Here is a 15,976-nt window from a genome sequence, read left to right as displayed (position 1 = left end):
CTGTTTCTGTAATACAGGAACCTAGCACTGTTACAGTGCTAGGGTGTACAGAGAAGCTGGTATATATAGAAGACTACAGCATACAGAAGAAAGGCTAGTGAATACAGAATACAGACTAGTGTATGTAGATAGGCTTGAGTATACAGAGATGCTAGAGTAAACAGTGAGGCTGGGGTACACAGAGAGGCTAGTATATACAAAGATGTTAGTGTATATAGAGAGGTTAGTGTATAGAGAGAGTCGAGTGTATACAGAAAGGACAGTGCATATAGAGAAGCTACTGTATACAGAAGACAGGCTTGGGTATACATCAAAGCTGACATTCTATACAGAAGACTGGGTAGTGTATACAGAGAGTCTAGTGGGTACAGAAGACAGGCTGTTGTATTCTAGCTAGTTTTTACAGTCTAGTGTATACAGAAGACAGGCTGTGGTATACAGAGAGTTTAGTGTATTCAGAGAGTCTAGTGTATACAGTCGGCGAGTGTATACATAAGACTGGCTAGTTTACACAGTGTTTACAGAGATGCAAGGGTGTACAGAAAAGCTGGTATATCTATAGAAGACTACAGCATACAGAAGAAAGCCTAGTGAATACAGAATACAGACTCGTGTATGCAGATAGGCTTGAGTATACAGAGATGCTAGAGTAAACAATGAGGCTGGGGTACACAGAGAGGCTAGCTTAAAGAGAAGCTAATATATACAAAGATGTTAGTGTATATAGAGAGGTTAGTGTATAGAGAGAGTCGAGTGTATACAGTTAGGACAGTGCATATAGAGAGACTAGTGTATACAGAAGACAGGCTTGGGTATACATCCAAGCTGACAGTGTATACAGAAGACTGGGTAGTGTATACAGAGATTCTAGTGGGTACAGAAGACAGGCTGGTGTATTCTAGCTAGTTTTTACAGTCTAGTATATACAGAAGACAGGCTGTGGTATACAGAGGGTTTAGTGTATTACAGAGATGCAAGGGTGTACAGAGAAGCTAGTATATATAGAAGCATACAGAAGAAAGGCTAGCGAATACAGAAAAAAAGGCTGGCTTCTACGGAGAGGCTAGTGTATGCAGAACACTATCTAGGGTATACAGAGAGGCTAGTGCATAGAGTGAAGCTATTGTATATAGAAGCCTGGTTAGTGTATACAGAGAAGCTAGTGTGTACAGAAGAAAGGCTAGACAGGCTATAAAGAGAGACAAGTTTTTACAGAAGACAGTTTGGGGTATACAGAGATGCTAGTTTATACAGAGAGACTAATGTATACAGAAGACAGGCTAGGGCATACAGAAGACAGAAGACGGGCTAGTGTATTCAGAACATAGGCTAGTGTATATCGAAGACAGGCTATTGTATGCAGAAGATCAGCTAGTGTAAACATGCTGGTGTATATAGAGAGGCTAGTGAATTTAGAGGGTAGGCTAAGTGATAACAGAAGACAATCTGGGCTATACAGAGACATTTCATCATTTCATCTAGCTCACATTGCCATGAGACAATTGCCTTTTCATTCTTATGCTAAATATAGATCACTACACGATTTTAATCATCCACATCAAGCATGCAATAAAACTATCATACATATAAATAAACCATGTACTCTTTTGCTCTATTTTGCATATTTGTAATTCTCCACATCAACTGTCACATTGAGTATGTGACAGTCCTGACACACCATCCTGACTTATTTTTCTTTATTTCTTATTAGAAATAGAGAGTACTATCTCAAAATCCGGTTTCATCTATTCACTTCGATGAGTTCTACCGCTAATTGTACGGTAATGCAAAATGTTCACAAAACCATCCATTTGCTACCAGACATGCTGCACATACTAAGAGTAATGTAACTATCGCTCGCTAGCGATATAAACAGTTTTATTGCTTCTTGATCTTAATAATAATAATAATAATAATAGGATTGTGTAATGCAAAGATCAACTAGCTTTCTCATTGGTACCGGCATATCCTTTAAATTTAGACTAACGCAACTATTTCTCGGCCATTTTCAAGCTAAGCTTTCAATCTCTTTCCTTTGAACAGCGATACTTCCTCCCTACAATATTAAGCCATTTAAATGTCCTATTGGTAGCCTATATTATACAACTCTCTGAAAAGCCTATATGTAGAGAATAAAACTAGTCTTAAATCTTAATAAAACAGTTTTATTGCTCAACCAGTATCAGCTGTCATGACAAATAAACGTTTCCACTGTTTGACTCTACTTTCTGTATTACTTCTTTTTCTCCACCTTAACTGTCACAGTTAAAACACAGTGACAAAACATTTCTTTTTACCGCAGCAAAAGGTGAGAAAAGCAGTGTAAGCCGTCTTTCTGTCATATGCTTCAGAAAATTAATGTTTAAATCCATATCAATTCCACATAACCGTGAACCGTCTTACAATTTTAATATTTACTGTTTGTAATTACTGATATTAAATTATGACTATACCAGTGGAAAAGGACCGCATAATGGAACTGTGAAATTAATCATAATCTCAGCGTTAATTTAGCTGATAAATTTACGATTTACTCAACGATTTACTCAACGATTTAAACTTAGATTTTTTTCTTTCTAAGTCTATTTAATCTTAAATAATTTAAACTATATTCTACTGTACTCTTAAATTATGTACTGTTGTTCTGTATTTTAGCCGTGCTCATATTTAGTTTTATGTTGAAACCATCGAATCTCATTGCTATTCCGACATTCTGCCTTAATGAGGATATTACTTTGCAACTAGCCCTTGATCCCTTTTGTGTATTCACTTTATCTCGACCTATATATACTGCCTCAATATTTTCCTAATTTGGTTTGCTATACTTATTATTATTATATTATAGAAATTACTAACTCTAAATCATTGTAAACCTAACCATAGTTATAATGTCTACAGCTAATTTTACGTTAAAGCAAAATTCACACAAAACCATCTTTTTAAAACCTTTACACATTAAGAGTAATGCAACCATTTCTCGCTACCTGTATGCAATAGGATTCTCTTTCCAGTGGAAACGGAAAACAGTCAGTGTAAGCCGTCTTCGTGTGCAACAAAATTAATGGAACGATTTACACTTTGGAATATGCAAGCTACGTCAATTTACTCTTAAATAATGTACCTTTGACTTTTCAACTATCCCTCGACCTATACATACTGCCACAAAATTTTCCTATTTTGTTTTGCTATACTTATTATTATTTTATAGAGATTACTATCTCTAAATCATTGTAACAAGTTATAATGTCTACAGCTAATTTTACGTTAAAGCAAAAGTCACACAAAACCATCTTTTAAAAACCTTTTACACACTGCACATTATGAGCAATGCAACCATCTCTCGCTACCTCTTCTCTTTCTGACTCTATTTTGTGTATTACTTCTTCTCCACATTAACTGTCACACTTATAACCATTTGTAACACATAACACTTGCAACACATTTTTTAACAGCAGCAAAATGTGAGAAAAGCGGTTTACTTGATTGAGAAGTGGTTGCAGTAGCAAAGCTTAGCAATACAGTTTGATTACATTAATAACACATAATGCAACTACATTCACATCATGCATACATCCTAAAGTAAGCTGTCTATCACTATTAATGTTCATGGTTACTGATACATTATGCCGATAACCAGTGGAAACGGAAAACAGTCAGTGTAAGCCGTCTTCGTGCGTAACAAAATTAATGGAACGATTTACACGTTGGAATTTTCAAGCTATTTACACTTAAATACCCTTTAGCTGCTTAGCTCACACTTTGCTGTATTTAGCCGCGTTTACATAACCAATGGGGATTGACATTTCATGTCCATCTCACATCTCTAATGCAATTTGTCTCTTTGCCATGTCATACTTTGCCACTTATTATACTTTCTCACCCGATAGAAACCTAGTCGTTGCTGATATTTCATTATTACAGCAGCTTCCGATCTCATTTCGCCTGCAATACTTAATCTCTGCTATTGCAGAATATTTAACTGCTAACGTACAGCTAATCACACTTTGCTGTACGTAGCCGTGAGGATTTGCATTTCATCTCTAATTCATATTCACATTTCTAATGCAGTTTGTCTTTTTGCCATGTCATCCTCTGTTAGTTATTATGCTTTCTCATCCTTGTGCTATATTTGGGGTATATTCACTACCTGATTAAAGACAAGTAATGAACCTGATTGATAAAAACCTACACACGTCGTTGCTGTTATTTCGTGTATTTCCACTTAAACCCGACCTGTATATACTGTCTCAATATTAATTTTAGAGTTATTTTGCTATATTTATTATTAGTATAAACAGATTACTATCTCTAAATCCAGCTCACACTAAACCATCTAATTTCTACCAATGTGACAGTGAATGTGGAGAACTACAACTATACAAAATAGAGCAAAAGAGTGCTAAGTTTATTTTGTTAAGTCATTGACTGATAGACGTTAAGTAATTGGCCGTTATTGGTTTGGCAGTACATGGTTTATTTTGATGTAAGATAGTTTTATTCTCTACTTATAGCCGAGTTATAGCCGAGTTTTAGACGACTTTATTATTAGCATTATTATCATTATTCGCATTATTCATATATATTATGCAGAGTGTAAGTATTGCAGTGAGACGATATTGCTTTTGAAAGATTTGTATTATTATACATAGCATTGTTAGCAGACCAATAGGACAATTTACATGGCTTAATATTGCAGAGCGTAATTTATCAGGAAAGAGATCCAAAGCGTTAGTTGCAGTAGCTTCATAAAACTGAGAAATCGTTTGTACCTGGATGGGAGACCGCCTGGGTTTTCCAAATGCCGCAGGCTTCTTTTTATGTTGTTGGCGTTGACTTGTTTTTTTTGTTTGTTTCCCAAGGTGACCATCTTGGCGTTTGTCAAGAGTGTTGAGTGTGCATTTGATCTCAGAGGCTAAGCAGGGCTGGGACCTGGTTAGTACCTGGATGGGAGACCGCCTGGGATTTCTCGATGCCATAGGCTTTAGTTTTAAGTTTAGTTTGTGGTGTGCCGAGGGTTTGGCTATGCCAGTAATATTCGGGTCATTTTGAACGTGACACATAAGTGGTTCCAGTGTCAGAATAAAAATTAGGGGAGACAGCAGCGGGCACCCCTGCCTCGTCCCATTAGTGATGGGGAAAGAGTCCGAGCATCACTCGTTCACCCGTACCGCTGCCGACGGCGTGGAGTAAAGTGACATTACCCAGCTCATCATGTTGGGGCCAAGACCTATATGTTCCAGGCTGCATAAAGTGCCAGGCCACCCTGTCAAAGGCCTTCTCCGCGTCCGTTGACAACATAAGCAAGGGCCTTCCCTGTACATGCGCCGCATGGATTAAATTGAGGACTCGGGCCGTATTGTCTCTAGCTTCCGACTTTTATTTTTTTTGCTGGTTTTCCAAGGTTACCATCTTGGCGTTTGTCAAGAGGGTTGAAAGTGCCTGAAGAGATTGCCTACGGGCACATCACCCTGAAAACACCCGATCTCGTCTGATTTCAGAGGCTTAGCAGCGTCAGGCCTGGTTAGTACCTGGATGGGAGACTGCATGGGAAGACCAGGTGACATAGAAAGATCTGGCCTGGTTAGTGTCTTGATTGGGAGATCGCCTGGGAATACCGGATGCCGTAGGATTCTTTTTATGTTGTTGGCTTTGACCTGTTTTTTTTCCCTTGTTCCCCAAGGTGACCATCTTGGCATTTGTCAAGAGGGTTGAGAGTGCACAAAGAAATTGCCTATGGGCACAGCACCCTGAAAGTGCCCAATCTCATTTGGTCTTAGAGGCTAAGCAGGGTTGGGCCTGGTTTGTACCTGGATGGGAGACCACCTGGGTTTTCCAAATGCCGCAGGCTTCTTTTTATGTTGTTGGCGTTGACTTGTTTTTTTTGTTTGTTTCCCAAGGTGACCATCTTGGCGTTTGTTAAGAGGGTTGAGCGTGCATTTGATCTCAGAGGCTAAGCAGGGTTGGGACCTGGTTAGTACCTGGATGGGAGACCGCCTGGGATTTCTCGATGCCATAGGCTTTAGTTTTAAGTTGTTGGCATTGACTTATTTTTTTTATTTTTATTATTCTTTTATTAAGTAGAACAACATAAATATAACAGTCAACCATACAGCATGACCCAGGGTCACAATTACATGGTAACAAAAAATAGGCAGCCAAATAACTCTGGGTTCTCAGAGGGGAGTCCTACAGTTTCATGCAGAAAAGAGAGAAACCCCACCTCCGACATGTAGTACAGTATAACTAGTGCAGCTCCGTTCGGACAAATGTAATCATGGAGAACAACTGGGACCACAGCGAGCCAGCTTATCATGACCTACGTGAACGTGAGTAAAATATGAGCCGGTCATGTCCAGAACTCTGGGGTTCTTCTGGGTCCCGAAGGCTAGTAAGGAGACAAGGCATAGTCAAAAGGGAGGATGGGGGAAGAAGAGAGTGCAAAGACGGAGAGAGAGGAGGTGGGGGGATGGCGGCGGGGAAAAAAAGAAAAATAAAGACAAAAAGGGAGGGGGGAATGCCACCCAGGGCAGACATGGCCTACGTAGGTAAACGTTAGATGTTCAGACGTTTTCTGGGACAGAGGCACTGCTCACCTCCCGAATGTAGTCTCGAGTACCAGTAAAATACCTCCAGGGCCTCCATGTAACACTAAATGCCTCTTCAGTGTTGTGAAGGGTGGCGGTCAATTCTTCCATCCGGAGAATATGATTGACTTTGGATACCACAGCACCTTGGATGGGGGCTGAGGCTGCCTCCACAGTGCCGGAATGCAGGCCCGGGCGGCATTCAGGAGTTGCATCGTGAGGGTTTTTTTGTATTTTCGAACAGGCTGTTCGGTCAAGTGTAGAAGGTACGCTGCTGGGAACCCAAAAGTTCCTCAAGGCCGGGCATGCCCAGAAAAGGTGTCCCATGGTCCCCGTATCTGAATTTCACCTCCAACAAACATCCGGGATTGATCTATCCATTTTATTCAGAAGGTATGGGACTCTATACCAGCGTGAGACTATCTTGTATCCTGATTCTTGATATTGGTTTGCGATGGAAGCTTTATGTACTAAGGTCAGGATCTTCCCTATCTGTTGTGGGGTAAATGTGATGCCTAAGTCCCTCTCCCATTTGTGGATAAATGGTGGGGGTCGACTCCTCCTCCTGACTACTCAATAGGTTGTACAGGAGGGAGAGGGTGTGTCGCACAGGTTCCCTTTTGTGACAGATGGATTCATAGGGTGTCAGGTCTCTAGGAGTGTAGGGGGCCCTTTGTATGGCCAGAAGAAAGTGACGAAGTTGATAAGCACTAAACAAGTCAAGCGGAGGGTCAGAAAGCTCGGCGACAGTTTCCGTGGTCGGGACACACCTCTCCCAGACGCTGTTTCCCCACCACTGTCAACTGTCGCAGCTTCTTGTTGGTATATCCCGGTGGGAAGTCTGGATTAGCTATAACCGGAGTCATTGGTGATGGCAGGGGAGCAATGTGTGTGCCGCGGAACAACCTCCGCACAACAGCCAACGTAGCTCCCACTACGGGGTGACCTCTGAGATCTTTTGGTAGGGAGGACAGGAGCCACGGGGAGGTCAATAGGGGAATGGATCCATCCTCAATCTCCATCTCCACCCACTGCTTGTGTGGGCCATTACAATGCCAATCAACGACTCTCACTAGCAGAGTCACTCTGTAGTATTGTCTGAGATCTGGGAGACCCAGACCCCCCTTGTCTTTTGGTCTGGCAAGCAATTGCAAATGGGCTCTGGGCGGTTTGCACGCCCAAATAAAGTCCCGGAGCAGCACCTGCAGTTGTCTGAAAAAAATTGGGGGTAACCGGATCGGTAATGTCTGGAACATGTATAAGATCCGCGGGAGGGCCGTCATTTTGAATGCATTACAGCGCCCGAACCAGGTCAGTGTTAAAGCATGCCAGTTTCCCAAATCAGATTTCAGTCTATCCAGGAGAGGGACAAAATTAAGCGGGTACAATTGCGCTAAATCGGCTGCGATGTCAACGCCCAGGTAACGTATAGATTTTTCAGCCCAGTAGAATGGAAAAGCGGAGCGGAGCCTCTTGGCCTCACCATCCGGGACCCGTATATTCAATACAGCCGATTTGGCGCAATTGATTTTATAGTTTGATAGGCTGCCATATCGCTGTAGAGACGCAAGTATATTGGGAAGCAAAATGTGTGGATTGGAGATGGAAAAAATTAGATCGTCAGCGTACTCCGCAATTTTGTGGTGTGCCGAGGGTTTGGCTATGCCAGTCATATTTGGGTCATTCCGAACGTGACACATAAGTGGTTCCAGTGTCAGAATTAAAATTAGGGGAGACAGAGAGCACTCCTGCCTCGTCCCATTAGTGATGGGGAAAGAGTCCGCGCATCACTCGTTCACCCGTACCGCTGCCAACGGCGTGGAGTAAAGCATGGTCTAGTTATTAAAAGATGGGACCCACTAGCTCTGTCATGGTTCGGACGCTGTAATGTGTTGAAGATGAACGCGATGCCACGACTTCTGTATCTACTACAAGCCTTACCTATCAAAATACCCCAGACTTTCTTTCATGCGGTTCGCTCAATCTTTATCAAGTTCCTCTGGCGCGGAAAACATATGCGCATTGGTAGGGCAATGCTATTGCGACCGAAATTGCGGGGAGGTATTGGCTTCCCGGACCCTGCTCTATATTACACAGCGACGCACATGACACCGGTGGTTGACTGGTGCCGGTGTTCTGCCATATACTGTCCGGCCATGATATAATGTCCGCGCCGTATTGCGCATGCGCAGTACGGAGCAGACGAAGCTTCGGAAAATCTCCGAAGCTGAACAGCGCCTGCGCGGTGAGTGGAGGTGGTAGCCCCACCATCCAAGCGGACATAGGGTTGTGAATATTAGAGGGCCCCTCGCAGGCGAACTTCGCTCGCCACGCTTCGGGCTCGGCCTCGCTGCGCTCGGCTCTTTTATATTCTTACTCTATGTCCACTTGGATAGTCGGGATAGAACCTGGACTCGGTGCGCAGGCGCAGTTCATGCTCTGCAATTTTCGGAATCTGTGTTGCTGTGTACTGCGCATGCGCAGTACACAGCGGACACTATCCGATGGGGGACCATATGTGATAAGACACCGGCATGGGGAACTGAAGCTATGGGTCAAGCTATCGCAGGAGATGGCGCGGGTTCCACTGGCTGGTCTGCCTTGGGCGGGGAGGCCATTGGAGCCCTGTGTGACTACTCACCCGTTAATTGGCCCCTCGCTCGCCGAGATGGATAGTTTTTTTCACCTTTCCCACCTGACTAACTTCCCTTCTCCTATGACCCCAATCATTGGACATCCTAGATTTCCTCCGGGCCTGTCTGACCAAGCCTTTACCAGGCAAGCCCCGAAAGGGCTTCTGAGAGCAGCCCTATTTCTTGGACCCACGGACTTGATTCCCATGGGGACCATACTGCTAGAGCAAGTACCTGTTGCATTGGATAGCTGGAGAGCTAGATAGCTAATCCATTTCCTCGGATCACTACCTAACCATTCGTTCTTCTCTAGACAATTCCACCCCTTCGAGGAACTTTGCCTGGATGATGGCCCAATTCGTGGTTCCCTCTCTAGGTCCTACCAAATCCTGACAGACGCACAATCCTCCACGGATCCACCCTTCCTAGCTAAATGGAAAAGGGACTTACAAACTACATTCTCCAAACCACAGAAGGACAGAATACTCTTTTTCGCCCATAAGTCGTCACTCTGCAGTAAATATCAGAAGATCTCATATAAGCTGATCACACGCTGGTATCGTACACCGGTGGTGTTGGCCAAAATATTCCCCGGTCAATCTGACCGCTGCTGTCGCTGTGGGCAACAGGCTGGCACCATTCTCCACATTTTCTGGGAATGCCCTAAATTACAAACATTCTGGCAGCCTGTCCTGAGACTCATCCACAAGTTCACAGACATTTCCTTAGCCAATGATCCCGCAGCAGTTCTTCTCAATCTAACTCCTATGTCGAGAAAGCGTTATCATAAGTCCTTACTTAAACATCTCCTCAATGCAGCTAGGGCCTGCATCCCAAGTCAGTGGAAAGAGCAATCTGCTCCAATGGTGGCCCAGTGGTTCGCAAGGGTAAATGATATTGAACGAATGGAAGACCTGACTTCCACAATGAGGGATAAAACGGAGGAGCATGGGAACAGATGGTTCTATTGGACCCAGTTTAGCTTTTCGGAAGAATACCTCTGCGAGACACAGTAAGCTCATGGTGATCGTTGGAGATCGCTGTTCCAAACGTTGGACAGCTGATGAGCTAGTGAGCCGAGGGCGTCTCTTGCTCCCTGGGAGGGGACCCCATCCTATCCACTCTACCCACGACACCCCCTTACCCCTTCTTTTCCTTTTCTGCCATTTCCTTCCCCAATCTTCTCTTTCCCCTTCTCCCTCCTTTCAGTTCTACTATTTCCCTTCTTAACTCAAAAAAGGGAAAAGAAAATGGTATGTTCCGACCCCATTTGACTACTACACAATACTCTTCCCCTATCTATGGATATCTAAACTCTTCGAGGGTAGCACGGCTAGTATCAATAATATTTTAAGTGGTAGAGGATCCCAACGAGATGGAGCTTTAATCTCATCTTGATATGACCGCAAAGCTGTACACGTGCTATTCTCCTCTGACTTCTTACCATTGGCTCTGATATCCATGCAATATGATCGTTTGTTTGTAACTATTTGTATCACACATTCTGTGTAGTTGCCTTTGCATTGTATGTCGCATACTACTAAATAAAAAAAAAGAAGCCTATGGCACCTGGTATTCCCAGGCGGTCTCCCATCCAGGTACTAACCAGGCCTGACACTGTTTAGCATCCGAGATCAGACGAGATTGGGCGCTTTCAGGGTGATGGGGCCGTAGGTGATCTCTTCGGACACTCTCAACGCTCTTCACAAACGCCAAGATGGTCACCTTGGGAAACAAGTGAAAAAAAAACAGGTCAAGGCCAACAACATAAAAAGAAGCCTACAGCACCTAGTATGGATTGGTCTCCAATCCAGGTACTAGCAAGGCCCAACCCTGTTTAGCTTCTGAGATTAGAGGAGATCGGGTGCTTTCAGGGTTATGTGCCCATAGGCAATCTCTTTGGGCATTCTCAACCCTCTTGACAAATGCCAAGATAGTCACCTTGAGATACAAGCGAAAAAAAACAGGTCAATGTCAACAACATAAAAAGAAGAATACGGCAACTGGTATTCCAACGCCATCTCCCATCCAGGTACTAACTAGGCCCAACCCTTCTTAGCCTCAGAGAAGAGAAGAGATAGGGCTCTTTCAGGGTGATGCTGCTGTAAGCGATCTCTTTGGGCACTCTCAACCCTCTTGACAAATGCCAAGATGGTCACCTTGGGAAACAAGCAAAAAAAAAAAAACGAATCAACGCCAACAACATAAAAAGAAGCCTACAATAACTGGTATTCCCAGGTGGTCTCCCATCCAGGTACTAACCAGGCCCGACTCTTCTTAGCCTCCAAGATCAGACGAGATTGGGTGCTTTCAGAGTGATGTGGCCATAGGCAATCTCTTCAGGCACTCTCAACCCTCTTGACAAACACCAAGATGGTCACTTTGGGAAACAAGCGAAAAAAAAAACAGGTCAACGCCAACAACATAAAAAGAAGCCTATGACACCTGGTATTCCCAGGCGGTCTCCCATCCAGCTACTAACAAGGCTCGACTCTTCTTAGCCTCCAACATCAAACGAGATCGAGTGCTTTCAGGGTGATGTGCCCGTAGGCAATCTCTTCAGGCACTTTCAACCCTCTTCACAAACGCCAAGATGGTCACCTTGGGAAACAAGCAAAAAAAATAAAAATAAGTCGGAAGCTAGAGACAATACGGCCCAAGTCCTCAATTTAATCCATACGGCGCATGTACAGGGAAGGCCCTTGCTTATGTTGTCAACGGACGCGGAGACGGCCTTTGACAGGGTGGCCTGGCACTTTATGCAGGCCACCCTGGAACATATAGGTCTTGGCCCCAACATGATGAGCTGGGTAATGTCGCTTTACTCCACGCCGTCGGCAGCGGTACGGGTGAACGAGTGGTGCTCGAACTCTTTCCCCATCACTAATGGGACGAGGCAGGGGTGCCCTCTGTCTCCTCTAATTTTTATTCTGACACTGGAACCACTTATGTGTCACGTTCGGAATGACCCGAATATTACTGACATATCCAAACCCTCGGCACACCACAAAATTGCGGCGTACACTGACGATCTAATTTTTTCCGTCTCTAATCCACACATTTTGCTTCCCAATATACTTGCATCTCTACAGTGATACGGCAGCCTATCAAACTATAAAATCAATTGCGCCAAGTCGGCTGTATTGAATATATGGGTCCCGGATGGTGAGGCCAAGAGGCTCCGCTCCGCTTTTCCATTCTACTGGGCTGAAAAATCTATACGTTACCTGGGCGTTGACATCGCAGCGGATTTAGCGCAATTGTACCCGCTTAATTTTGTCCCTCTCCTGGATAGACTGAAATCTGATTTGAGAAACTGGCATGCTTTAACACTGACCTGATTCGGGCGCTGTAATGCATTCAAAATGACGGCTCTCCCGCGGATCTTATACATGTTCCAGACATTACTGATCCGGTTACCCCTAATCTTTTTCAGACAACTGCAGGTGCTGGTCTGGGACTTTATTTGGGCGCGCAAACCGCCCAGAGCCCGTTTGCAATTGCTTGCCAGACCAAAGGACAAGGGGGTCTGGGTCTCCCAGATCTCAGACAATACTACAGAGTGACTCTGCTAGCGAGAGTCGTTGATTGGCATTGTAATGGCCCACACAAGCAGTGGGTGGAGATGGAGATTGAGGATGGATCCATTCCCCTATTGACCTCCCCGTCGCTCCTGTCCTCCCTACCAAAAGACCTCAGAGGTCACCACGTAGTGGGAGCTACGTTGGCTGTTGTGCGGAGGTTGTTCCGCTGCACACACATTGCTCCCCTGCCATCACCAATGACTCCGGTTATAGGTAATCCAGACTTCCCACCGGGATTTACCAACAAGAAACTGCGACAGTTGACAGTGGTGGGGAAACAGCGTCTGGGAGAGGTGTGGCCCTCGGGAGAGCTCCCGACCACGCAAACTGTCGCCCAGCTTTCTGACCCTCCGCTTGACTTGTTTAGTGCTTATCAACTTCGTAACTTTCTTCTGGCCATACAAAGGGCCACCTACACTCCTAGAGACCTGACACCCTATGAATCCATCTGTCACAAAAGGGAACCTGGGCGACACACCCTCACCCTCCTGTACAACCTATTGAGTAGTCAGGAGGAGGAGTCGACCCCCACCATTTATCCACAAATGGGAGAGGGACTTAGGCATCACATTTACCCCACAACAGATAGGGAAGATCCTGACCTTAGTACATAAAGCAGACCAATATCAAGAATCAGGATACAAGATAGTCTCACGCTGGTATAGAGTCCCATACCTTCTGAATAAAATGGATAGATCGATCCCGGATGTTTGTTGGAGGTGAAATTCAGATACGGAGACCATGGGACACCTTTTCTGGGCATGCCCGGCCTTGAGGAACTTTTGGGTTCCCAGCAGCGTGCCTTCTACACTTGACCGAACAGCCTGTTCGAAAATACAAAAAAACCCTCACGATGCAGCTCCTGAATGCCGCCCGGGCCTGTATTCCCTCACTGTGGAGGCAGCCTCAGCCCCCTTCCAAGGTGCTGTGGTATTCCAAAGTCAATCATATTCTCCGGATGGAAGAATTGACCGCCACCCTTCACAACACTGAAGAGGCATTTAGTGTTACATGGAGGCCCTGGAGGTATTTTACTGGTACTCGAGACTACATTCGGGAGGTGAGCATTGCCTCTGTCCCAGAAAACGACTGAACATCTAACGTTTACCTACGTAGGCCATGTCTGCCCTGGGTGGCACTCCCTTTTTGTCTTTATTTTTCTTTTTTTCCCCGCCGCCATCCCCCCACCTCCTCTCTCTCCGTCTTTGCACTCTCTTCTTCCCCCGTCCTCCCTTTTGACTATGCCTTGTCTCCTTACTAGCCTTCGGGACCCAGAAGAACCCCAGGGTTCTGGACATGACCGGCTCATATTTTACTCTGGTTCACGTAGGTCATGATAAGCTGGCTCGCTGTGGTCCCAGTTGTTCTCCATGATTACATTTGTCTGAACGGAGCTGCACTAGTTATACTGTACTACATGTCCGAGGTGGGGTTTCTCTCTTTTCTGCATGAAACTGTAGGACTCCCCTCTGAGAACCCAGAGTTATTTGGCTGCCTATTTTTTGCTACCATGTAATTGTGACCCTGGGTCATGCTGTATGGTTGACTGTTATATTTATGTTGTTCTACTTAATAAAAGAATAATAAAAATAAAAAAAATAAGTCAATGCCAACAACTTAAAACTAAAGCCTATGGCATCGAGAAATCCCAGGCGGTCTTCCATCCAGGTACTAACCAGGTCCCAACCCTGCTTAGCCTCTGAGACCAAACGAGATTGGGCACTTTCAGGGTGTTGTGCCCGTAGGCAATTTCTTTGTGCACTCTCAACCCTCTTGACAAATGCCAAGATGGTCACCTTGGGGAACAAGGGAAAAAAAACAGGTCAAAGCCAACAACATAAAAAGAATCCTACGGCATCTGGTATTCCCAGGCGATCTCCCAATCAAGACACTAACCAGGCCAGATCTTTCTATGTCACCTTGTCTTCCCAGGCAGTCTCCCATCCAGGTACTAACCAGGCCTGACGCTGCTAAGCCTCTGTAATCAGACGAGATCGGGTGCTTTCAGGGTTATGTGGCCGTAAGCGTTCTCTTCAAGACACGCCCAACCCTCTTGACAAACGCCAAGATGGTCGCCTTGAGAAACAAGCGAAAAAAACAGTTCAAAGCCAATAACATAAAAAGAAGCCTATGACACGGGGCGTGGCCTGGACAGCAATGGAGTAGGACGCTTGTGACCTGAGCTCCGCTCCTACCGCGATCTCCTGTAGTGATCCTGGGTGCCCACTAACTGTTTTACCTATGATTTTACCGGTGTAATACCCGCTACCTTCTTGTGTATACATTGGGACGATGTCTCCGACGAAGAAGCAGTCTGCAGCGGCGGCATCTCTTGAAAAGTTCCGGCGGGACCATGAGGGCCAACATGGCGGACAGTCCACTCCGACTGCAGAACCTGTTACCTCAGACACGGCGAAGGTGCTTGAGGCAATTTCTACCTGCCAGACCACACTGACAACTAAACTTGAGGAGGTTAGGGTGGATGTCTCACTTATCCGACAGGACATGGCTAAACTGCGTGACAGAGTGGAGGAAACTGAAACCCGGATCAGTCAGGCCGAAGATGTCCTGTTCCCTCTGCAGCATGCCCAAGAGGATGTGCAAAGGCAGCTCCAGCAGCTGGCCCAGAAACAGGACGACCTTGAGAATAGGGCCCGCAGATCTAACCTCTGCTTTATCGGCCTGCCGGAGGGCTCCGAGGGGGCTGACCCGGCGACATTTTTGGAATCTCTCCTGATTAAGGCCTACGGTAGGGAAGCGTTCTCTACCTCATTTATTATTGAAAGGGCCCACAGAATGCCTGCCCGCCCGCCGCCGGAGGGGGCACCTCCTCGCACGTGCATTGCTAAGCTGTTAAATTACCGGGATAGGGATGCCATCCTTCGCCTTACTCGTGAAAAAAGCAACATCCTGTTTCAGAACGGACATATCTCAGTGTTTCCTGACTTCTCCGCAGAAGTTCAAAAACGTCGTTCCCAATTCGTGGAAGTCAAGAGGCGCCTTAAGGCACATCACCTCAAGTACGCCATGTTGTACCCAGCCAGCGAAGACTTAGGGGACGAATGGGGGTTTTTCTTTACTACTAATCAGGGGACGGCTCTGGTTGACTGTACCTGGGAGGCTTTTAAACTGCACGTACGCTCCAATTTAACACACCGGATTAACCGGTTGAAGC

General features: G+C 45.3%; 2 pseudogenes; both read right to left on the bottom strand.

Annotated features, from left to right (window-relative positions):
• Positions 1–10,774: 10,774 nt before the first annotated feature.
• Positions 10,775–10,893, bottom strand: LOC143957599 (5S ribosomal RNA; annotated as a pseudogene).
• Positions 10,894–11,430: 537 nt separating this feature from the next.
• LOC143945018 (5S ribosomal RNA) lies at positions 11,431–11,549 on the bottom strand (annotated as a pseudogene).
• Between the last annotated feature and the right edge of the window lie 4,427 nt (positions 11,550–15,976).

This window comes from Lithobates pipiens, unplaced genomic scaffold, assembly GCF_037356315.1.
Source record: "Lithobates pipiens isolate NorthernLeopardFrog02 unplaced genomic scaffold, aLitPip1_a1.2 Scaffold_10, whole genome shotgun sequence".
NCBI lineage: Eukaryota > Metazoa > Chordata > Amphibia > Anura > Ranidae > Lithobates > Lithobates pipiens.
Note: the sequence above shows the minus strand (reverse complement) of the source record. Positions and strands in the feature narration are given on the sequence as shown.